Below are 10411 nucleotides of genomic sequence, written 5' to 3'. Positions count from 1 at the left end.
CCTCTCCCTTCCTCTCTAAAATAAAAAATATATTTTTAAAATGTTTTTTTTTAAAAGGCACATAATTATCTTTTTTTCGACTGTCCTAAATTGTTTATTAGCTAAGAATTTCACAAACATTTCTCACATTAGCAGTAACAGGGGAGCTGGAGAGTGTTCGCCTGCTCCATGCCACACTGTGAGAACCACCGATAGTATGGCAGAACGTGAGGCCCGCAGATGTCAGCCCTTGCTGTGGACTGGCTCGGTGACCCATTGGGGCCAGGATTCCATGATGGCTTTAGGGAATGGATCGGTGAGGCTAACCTCGGATAATTTGTATGTGGGCTCTTCACCAGCCCGGTAAGAATTCAGGACTCTCAGAGCAATGATGCTCAGTGTGCTCCCAGGCCACAGACTGAAGGCTTTGAGCAAACTTTAGTTGTTTAACCCTATGATGGACAGGTTTGCTGTGGGTTGCACGCATCCTTAGGAACTGGGCATTTGCAGCCATCACGGCTAACACAGATCTGATATGTGACCTAACCTTGCTTGGCCTTGTATCCCAGCCTGCGAGGGTGGTGGTGGGGTAAGGGGTGGTGAGGGGCAGGGGGTCTTTGGAGCACAGAGAGCTGGCGATACAGCTCCTTCCTCCACAGCTCCTGGATGTACTTGTAAGCACCATCCTGGCTTACCTGATGGCTGTGGCCAGGCTAAAAGATAAGTCTCTTAACAAGAATATTGGAATTTGGAGTGGTAATTTCTCCTTAGCAATTGGATGTTGCTAAGATGCTATGGCATCTAATAAAATGTATTCAAAGATTTTTCTACCATTTCAAAATGTTGAAGTTTTGGGTTGAAAAGGGGTGCTTTTTTTCTTTCTTTTTTTTTTTAAAGGGGTGCTTAGCTTGTGTTTAACTTCTGTTAGCACTTGTTAAAAGTTACTTTCCAAGCAGTTCTTTGAAACATTGTTTAGAGAGTCAGCTACTCTGAACTATGATGGGAACTATAAAAGTGTCTGATTTTAAATCCCCTTTGCTTCTCAAAGCTCTCTTTTTTTTTTTTTTCAGTGAGAATTTAATAGATAGGCCAAAGGTAGCATATGCCACTAACACATCTACTTCGGAGCTACTAAATCTTCTTTTTTCAATTTTTCCTCTCCCATCTTCTCTAAATCTTATTTAATAACATTAAATTGAGTTATAGAATATTAGGACTGTAAGGGATCCTGGTTCACGTGGTTGTGAACTCTGTGTGTCTGCAGTTCTCTAAGCGATTGGGGGAAATACAAGTCAAAGTAGTTTATTGTGTCTAGGTGTCCTGGGGACTGGGCCCATCTCATGACCTGGCCCAAATTGAGACATTCTTTCTATGCTCTGTATCTACACACAAGCTCTCCTGTGTTCTTTATCTGGTCCCCTCGGTTAAATTTGATACTCAGTTGCGTAGAATCCATCCTCTCACAAATGAATACAATATGGCATACATATATTTTCATGTCGTGACTTCAGTAGATGTAGCAATGCTCCTTCCCACCTTCACTGTGCGTGGAGTGTGATGGTGAACTGGATGTGTCCACTCGGCTGGGTCACTGCACCCAGATATTTGATCTAACACTAGTCTTCGGCTGTGAAGGTATTTTTGATGAGGTTACCATTTAAATCAGTAGACTTTGCGTAAACCAGATTACCCTAGACCAGTGGTCGGCAAACTGCAGCTCTCGAGACACATGTAGCTCGCGAGCCGCGGTTTGCCGCTCTGTTGACTAATGAGTTTGCCAACCACTGACCTAGACTCTCGATTCCAATAATTACAGGTTGTTGTTCCTTGTGATTAAGCCCCTTCTGTGGGGGTGGGTCTCACCCATCACAGCTCAAGGAAAATCCTGACTGCCCTGGGCTGGGGAAGAGAGCTGCCCGCAGTCTGCCTTCAGACTCAAGCTGCAGCACCAAATCTTCCCCGGGTCTTCAGCCTGCAGGCCTCGGTTGGCATACAAACGAAACCCTGCAGATTTCCTGCTTGCCAGCCTCCACAGTGCTGTGAGGCAATTCCTTAAAATAAATCTCCGCCTCCCCCATCCGACTGGTTCTGTTTCTCCAGAGAAGACTAATACAGTCAGTCAGTCAGGATTAATGGTCTACCTCTGGCCAAAATTTATCTATAATCCTATGTGTTAGAGTTTAAAGTGAAAGTAAGAGACTAGAGTCACATTTTATAGATGAATGGATCAGTCTTCATGAGCAAAGAGAAGAAAAATGGAAATACTCAACGTGATTTTATTATTGTCCAATGGCTAACGCCTCAACTAGAAGAGGATTTTGCTATATCAGAGATTGGTTACCATTGGGAGAAAATCCACGTTTGCTTATACAGCTTGGGGAATGTTCTTTAATGGAATACAAAAGTACTATTTCCAAATTAGTGAATATATATTTGGCTTGAGGAGAGGAATCACAGTAATTTACAAAAGTTTAAAGCTGACAAATACCATAAATATCACAAAATCTGCAAAGAAAACATATTTTTTATTCACTAATTGCCTGACATATCTGTGTACATCATTGTCCTCTCCCTCCCCCCACCAATAGATTTTTGGTGTGTATTTTTTTTTTCTTTTTCTTTTCTTTTTTGGGTGTGTATTTTTAAAAAAATTTTAAAGATATTTTTATTGATTTCAGAGAGGAAGGGAGAAAGAGAGAAACATCAATGATGAGAGAGAATCATTGATTGGCTGCCTCCTGCAGGCCTCACACCGGGGATCCAGCCCACAACCCAGGCATGTGCCCTTGACCGGAATCGATCCCGGGACATTTCAGTCTGCAGGCCGATGTCCTATCCACTGAGCCAAACCGGGGGCTGGTGTGTATTTTTTATTACATTTCAGAAGAGAAAGACAATTTAGTCTGTAAATTTCAAATTGTGTATTTCCTATCAACAAACTTCCACACCAGATACTATAAGATGCATTCATATGGAGGTAGGACCTTGCCCTACCCCTTCCTGTCACCACAGTGAGCGAGCTTGCAGTGTTTATTTCTGAAAGCCTCTCCAATACTGCGATGACTGGCACTAACTTAGCTATACGGCGATGTGGCTGTAAGCCATACACATATACATCCCACAAAACCCCACCTGCATGTATCCCTGGCTTTCTTACCAGAGTCAAGAATGCCACAGCCACTCAAATGCCACCCAACATGAGGAGACATGTGATGGAGGGGAATTCAGAGAGGAAAGAGACACAGGTCCTAAAATAAGAGAACATATCCTCATTTTGTAAGTTTTACAAAAACATATGATTATGTGGAAGTGCCCTGGGTAAAGGAGAGGCACCAAAGCTTACTCCTCTGGCTCCCACAGGCCTCTGATGTTCTTCTCTTTCCTCACTTCTACATAACTTTTCAAAGGATCTCTTATTAATGCAACTTTATTATTATATTTTCATGCTACTGGGAATAATGTGTGAACTTTCTCATCATTAGCTGTAAGTCTTTATACTGTGAGTGTGGGAATTGCACATAAATAGAAAATGAAATATCTTTAAGTCGTAAATTTGCAATGACTATTTTAGAGCCATGTAATTAAATCTTGCTTATGATTTTGGTAGACATAAAATAGTAGCTTTGTTTGTTTATTTATAGCTTTTTCTTTTTCACCCCAGAAGGGCAGAGGAAAGGAACAAGAAAAAAGTGAAACAGGCCAGCTTTGGTCATGGGAGGCTGACTTCAGAAGCAAAATTTGTGCTGGAGTCATTCATAGGACTGATTTCAAAATGAAATTACCATTTGGCTTTCAAATGGAAATTTCAGGGAGAAGATATTAATAAAAATGTAATGGTTATAATGGCAACGCTAATGACGATGGCACTATGTGTGTGTTGTTAGATGAGTAACTGTCATAATCAGTGACACATTTTTTTCAGTCCATAAAGAGGTAGGCTGAAATGGGTACTTAGGGGATCATAATTTATTCACTTTTCCCTAGCTCATTAAAATGACTTTGCCATTATTTCTAAATTCTCATCATATGATAAGGCCATGCACATATGGCGCAGAGAATCAGACTGTCAGGAACTTCAGTCAGTTCCAATTCTGCTTTCATTATTCACAGGACTAAAGGCTCTCTCTATAAAATCTGTTATTTGGCATCTTCTCATTGATTCTGAAAGGGGTTTATACACGAAAATGCACAAGAATCTGTGGCAGACTCTGCACTGGTGGTGGCCCCCCAAAACAGTGCCTCTCAATACTAACCGTATAGCCCAGTGGTCGGCAAACTCATTAGTCAACAGAGCCAAATATCAACAGGACAACGATTGAAATTTCTTTTGAGAGCCGAAAACCGACTTCTGCGCATGGGCCACGAAGTTTCAATCGCACTGTACGTGCGCGCCCGCACGTGGTATTTTGTGGAAGAGCCACACTCAAGGGGCCAAAGAGCCGCATGTGGCTCGCGAGCCGCAGTTTGCCGACCACTGGTATAGCCCCTTCCACAAGGACTCTGGGCTTGGCCATGTGACCGGCTGTGGTCAACGGATATTAGCTAGGCTTGTTGAGGGCTTGCACATTCAAGCTGTCTTCTTAGAAAACTCTGTCTTAAAACCCAGATACCACAGTGTAAGGAAGTCCAGGCAATATTGCTAGCGAAAGAGGCCAGGTGAAATGGCCCTGGAGGGTAAAGGGCCCTGGGTCAAGGAGAGGCCAGAGCTCCATGGCCAAGTTTCCAGCTGAATGCAGCCACAGGAGAGACCTCAGCTCACACTACAGAGAATAGGGACACCCAATTAACCCACAGAAATGTAAAAAAATAGTACATTATCGTGGTTTTAAGCCATTAAGGATAATGTTTTATTGATTAAGGTATTACATATGTGTCCTTATGCCCCCATCCCCTCTCCCCCCGCTCATGCCCTCACCCCTGGTGTCTGTGTCCATTGGTTATCCTTATATGCATGCATACAAGTCCTTTGGTTGATCTCTCCCCCTTCCCCCCACCCTCCCCTGCCTTCCCTCTGAGGTTTCACAGTCTGATCGATGATTCTCTGTCTCTGGATCTGTTTTTTAAGCCAATAAGTTTTGGTTTGTAAAACAGCAATGGATTATAGAAACAGGACTATAAAAAATTTTTTTAAAACCATCTCACCTGTATATGAAAATCTGAAATGATTTAATGAGTATTATAGAAACTTATTAAGTTGAATCCCCCTAAAAATGGCATTCAGCACTTTACATGTACTGCATTATAATTTTAATAGCTAACATCAACATTTATTAAGTACTTACTACATGTTAGTCATTATCCTAAGCAGTTGACATTTATTAATTTCAAAAATCTATATAACCACCCTAAGGGGTAGGCACTATATTTGTCGCCATTTTACAGATGAGGAAGCTGAGACTTTAAGACAATAAATACTTTGTCTGAAGTTACACAGCTTCCATACAGTGTGTGGAAGATATACGAGAAAGCTACAAAATGCAGTCTATACAAGCAATGGAATGCACAGTCTTTAGAAACATTGATATCCATGATTACTATTACAAGGAGAGATGATCTTATGTTAAACAGGGAAGTGTTAAAAGGTCACTGTATTTTGAATCAGAATGACACAGATTTATTTATTTATTTATTTAAAAATATATTTTATTGATTTTGTTACAGAGAGGAAGGGAGAGGGTAGAGAGCTAGAAACATCAATGAGAGAGAAACATTGATCAGCTGCCTCCTGCACATGCCCCACCGGAGATGTGCCTGCAACTAAGGTACATGCCCTTGACCGGAATCGAACCTGGGACCGCTCAGTCCACAGTCCGACGCTCTATCCACTGAGCCAAACCAGTCAGGGCAGAATGACACAGATTTAAATGGTGGCTCTACTACCAGCTTTGTGAACTTAAACAATTTATATAAACTCTATGAGCCTCAGATTTCTTTTTAAAAATGTTTTTTATTGATCTTAGAGAGAGAGGGAGAGGAGAGAGAAGGAGAGAGAAACATCATTATCGATAACATCAGCTGTCTCCTGCATGCCCCCTACTGGGGATCGAGCCCACATCCTGGGCATGTGTCCTGACTGGGAATCCAACCTGTAACCTCTTAGGATGTTCAACTAACTGAACCACACTGGCCAGGGCCTGAGCCTCAGTTTTCTGATGTAGAAGATAGGGATTTGAGTATCTCTTCCCTGGTTGTTGAGAATGTAACCTGGGCAGTGATGTGTTGGAACTAGCTTGTATCTACTTCTGATTGTGGCCATTTCTTCCGAAATTCGTGTTCGGGGACATCACATTGGTAGTTTAAAATCAGCCTTGGTGGGAGTATTAAGACCATGAAAATGTTAAGACTTCCAGCCTGTGGTCTGACAAAATCTGATTTGTTGATTGACATACAACAAGGGTGCACACTTGGAGACACTGTGCGGCGTCACCCTGAACAAGGGGGAGGAGAGAACCAGAATGGTTGGGCTACTTTTGGATGATTCAGAGGAGAGAGCAGGGGAAGGGGAGATCCATTCTGGGTTGGTTGCTGACAGGATTAGAAGTGGGGATTAACTAGGGGTCTCCTACTGCCATGAGGTAGGAAGGTTTAGCAATTGGGCATCTAAGTGGGAAGAGCAAAGGGCATGTCCTTGGTAAGAAAGTAGTGATCACTCTCATAAAGAAGGTTGTTATCACATTTTACAGCCACATAACCTTGGGAGAAGCAATTGGTCCTGTTAACTCTGTGATTGGCTTTATGCGTTTGTCCTTCCACAGAGTGGCTTTTGTCTTCCAGTCCAAGTTGATTTTTACTCTTACTGTCTCAAACAATATTTCAGAAATCAGCACACAGTACATTACAAATCAGGGATTTTTATTTTTCTTGGCAACCCAGTTCTTAAACATTTACCAGCACATCACTACTTGTTTGTTCTTATATTTCTGTCCTACAGGAGAGACTTAAGACTCAGTCATATCCCACACATATAACTAATAAAAGTCAATGTCCTCCTCAGCTATCTCTTAGAATCACCAGAGAATGCTTATGTGTCACAAATCCAGCCTTAAGTATCTACCTTTGGGATACTTTCCCATTTCAGGGTTTTTCTGAGAATGTTTGAGGATTCTTGTCATAACTGCCTGACTAAAACATCCTCAGCATAACATTTCTTCTCAGAAAATAGGAAGTCTTTTATCCAGGAAAAATAATTCTATTTTTTACCTTAGTCTATAAAATTATTTTTAAATCACTAAAAAAAATAAATAAAATAAAAAAATCCAGCTTTTCTAATTCAGCAAGTTGACACAGTGATTATATAGATGAAAATGAGAATGGCTGAGTTATGCTCATTTGCCCAGAACTTCTCTAACTGTACAAAGTGAGTACATGTTTGTCTACCTGATTAGGTAATATTGATGGGGAAATGACCATGTGTTTACCCACCCAATGCATTTGTTCAAAAGATGCAAATGCAATTGTTAGACAAAATGCAAACACCCACCAGAGAACTTTTCAATCATGGTGTTTCAAAGTGCAAAATTATCTGTGATCTTTTCTCCTCAAATATTATATATTTTGGGAAAAAAATAAGTTTTCTCTACAATGGATAGAAATTAAGGTAAAGAAAAACTATGACTCAAAATGGAAGACACACATACTTTGGAGTTTAAAGGGATCTTTGAGATTATCTTAACATTTTTTAGATTACAGACCTGTTGGACAATCTGAAGCCCTGGTGTGTTTTCAGTGTTCTTTGATTTCTTCAAGTCCATTAATATGTTCAAATTAAGGAAATATCCAGATTTTTCTGGATCCAGTCTGTTCATTTTCCTTCATTTTACTCAGAAGGTTATCAAGTCAGGTGACATATTGAAGGAAACAGGTTTGAAAAGTCCATACAGTATTGTAGTTCAAAGCACAAGCTTTGGAGCTGGGACAGCCTTGGCTCAGACTTTAGTTACTGTACAGTCTTTCTGCGTTTCAATTTCATCATTGTTATATACAGAAAGTACAGACATTGAAGAATTGTGGTAATGATGAAATGAAAACAACACACACAAAGAGCTTAGTGCATGTGTCCCCAAAACTGGGGAGACGGACAGGCAGACACTGAGAATCAGAACTTACTGGAGCAGAATCCCATGAATGGAAACCTCCGTGGGAACCAGTATGAGTTAAGAACACCTAAGCTGTAATTGCTGAAATGCTAGAAGTTCCGTATGGACAAGTCTGAGAGTTAGGACCTCCAGGGGAGCCTAGTCTGAGGTGGGGGCACACCCACACTTTTGTGAGATTTATCTCTAGGAGCTCTACCAGGCTCTCACAGTGAAGACTGGAGAAAAATACCATTTGAACCATTTTGAAATACACCAGAGCATTCTGTTCTTAACAAAGCCTGCTGCATAACTTCAATTTCCTGAAGGATCTAAGAAGAGTTTTCAATTTTCAGTTCAGTGTTTTACTTGTTATCATGGAGTGGCAACTTCCAAGGTCTTCTATAGGCTGGACTAAACACTGGAAGGAAGCCCTGTCCAAGTTTCTCATGGGTATACTTCTTTTTCTCTTGGGTAAATACCTAGAAGTGAAGATGTTTAGTGTTTCCTTTTGTTGGCAATGAGGAATGATGACTATATTTAAGTACTGTATTTCAAGTTTTTCTTGCAGTTCACCAAGTAAATATGAATATATACTTGGGCAATGGTTCTTTAAAAACTACATTATCATAATATCTGATTGTTTTGCTGTCATCTTTGAGATGTGCTGCTAGACATTTAATATTGTAGAGAGAAGGTCTCACCAAAGAAACTTTACTAATGGTTTTTCTTTTTTAAAAAATGCTTTATCAAGAAGCCCTTTGTCTGTCCTTGGGTGATAGGCTAGTCATTAGTGAGGGTTGAAAGGTATTCCTTTCCTACTGGCCCCTCCATGTCTATGCTTCTAAGAAGGGTAGAAAAATGTTAGAGTTCTAAGATCTGGGCATTGACTGTGGAGTATCCAGGAACAGAGACTGGACCTATCTGGCTGATGACCAGATCAGGGTACCTCATGACATGGGTATAAGTGTAGAATCTTGCCTAACTACCACATGGGATATTCCTGGGACCCTGATAAAGCTTTAGGGCAGTGATGGGCAACCTTTTGAGCTTGGTGTGTCAAACTTCGCCAAAAAACTGAGCATAACTCGGGTAGTGTGTCACTTTGAGGAAAAAACTAACTCCAAGACTCTAGTCACAAATGTTTCATCCTCAGGAGCAGCAAATGTTTCATCCTCGGCATGCGACTGCGTGTCATCAGAAATGGCTATGCATGTCAGTGCTGACACGTGTGTCATAGGTTCGCCATCACTGCTCTAGGGAAGTGGTTCTCAACCTTTCTAATGCCGCGACCCTTTAATACAGTTCCTCATGTTGTGGTGACCCCCAACCATAAAATTATTTTTGTTGCTACTTCATAACTGTTGGGGGTCACTACAACATGAGGAACTGTATTAAAGGGTCGTGGTATTAGAAAGATTGAGAACCACTGCTCTAGGGAATAACTGAAATCTGAGAGGGGTAGAAAAGTATCTAAACACCCATGATTTAGGGATAGATTGGAGCCTATCATTGCATCCCAAGCTGGTGACAAAGGGGAGTTATGCCTGTTACATAATTAGTAATTGTAAATAAAACAAGTGTAGCAAATTATTTATACTAGAAAAGTTAACCTTAAATTAATATTATTCAAGTTATCCTTTTTAATATCACTTTTACTTGTTTTTATTCTACTATTTTTATGAGAAGAAGAGGTATAGAACTTGGGGGGTAATTTTCAATATTAATTAATGAGAATGTTGATATTTTGCATTTTTTAGATTATAAAATAATCTAAAATTTTAATATGAGCAAAAATAAGTATATTCTGGATCATCTGGTTGAACATTTTTAACTGAGAAGATAGATGTTCAATCAGATGATCCTGAATATACTTATTTATGTGGAGTGTGCATTTATGTTTATGACTTACATTTTACCCAGTAAAGGACAAATGATAGATACCATGATGTACTGTAGATTGATGGTAGCCATCCAAGATGATCCTTGTGAGGGATCGAGAGCCAGAGGTTCCAGTTAAACTGTCTTAACTCCCAACTGGAAACGGTGAGATAATGCTCTTGTTTTAAGGTTATTTGTTACACTTCAATAGATAACTAATATTCACCATTTAAGTTTTTCTTCTGTATCATTCTCAACAAATATTATGAAACTTGAGGATATGTTTTACTTTTTTTAGTCAAGCAAGCACAGTCTAGTGTAGCTTAATATAGCAGCACAGCCAGTGTCACTGTAAGCTTCCTGTGGATGATTTCATGTCAGGTGAAATTCTTGCCTGTTATGAACTCCAAAGAAAATCCCAGAGATCTGATCATTAAGGTTTAATTGGAGTTGATGAGATTAATTATTATAGTTATATC

Source organism: Eptesicus fuscus, chromosome 4, assembly GCF_027574615.1.
Source record: "Eptesicus fuscus isolate TK198812 chromosome 4, DD_ASM_mEF_20220401, whole genome shotgun sequence".
In the NCBI taxonomy this organism is placed as follows: domain Eukaryota; kingdom Metazoa; phylum Chordata; class Mammalia; order Chiroptera; family Vespertilionidae; genus Eptesicus; species Eptesicus fuscus.
The sequence above is the reverse complement of the archived record's forward strand: the minus strand, read 5'-3'. Positions refer to the sequence as shown.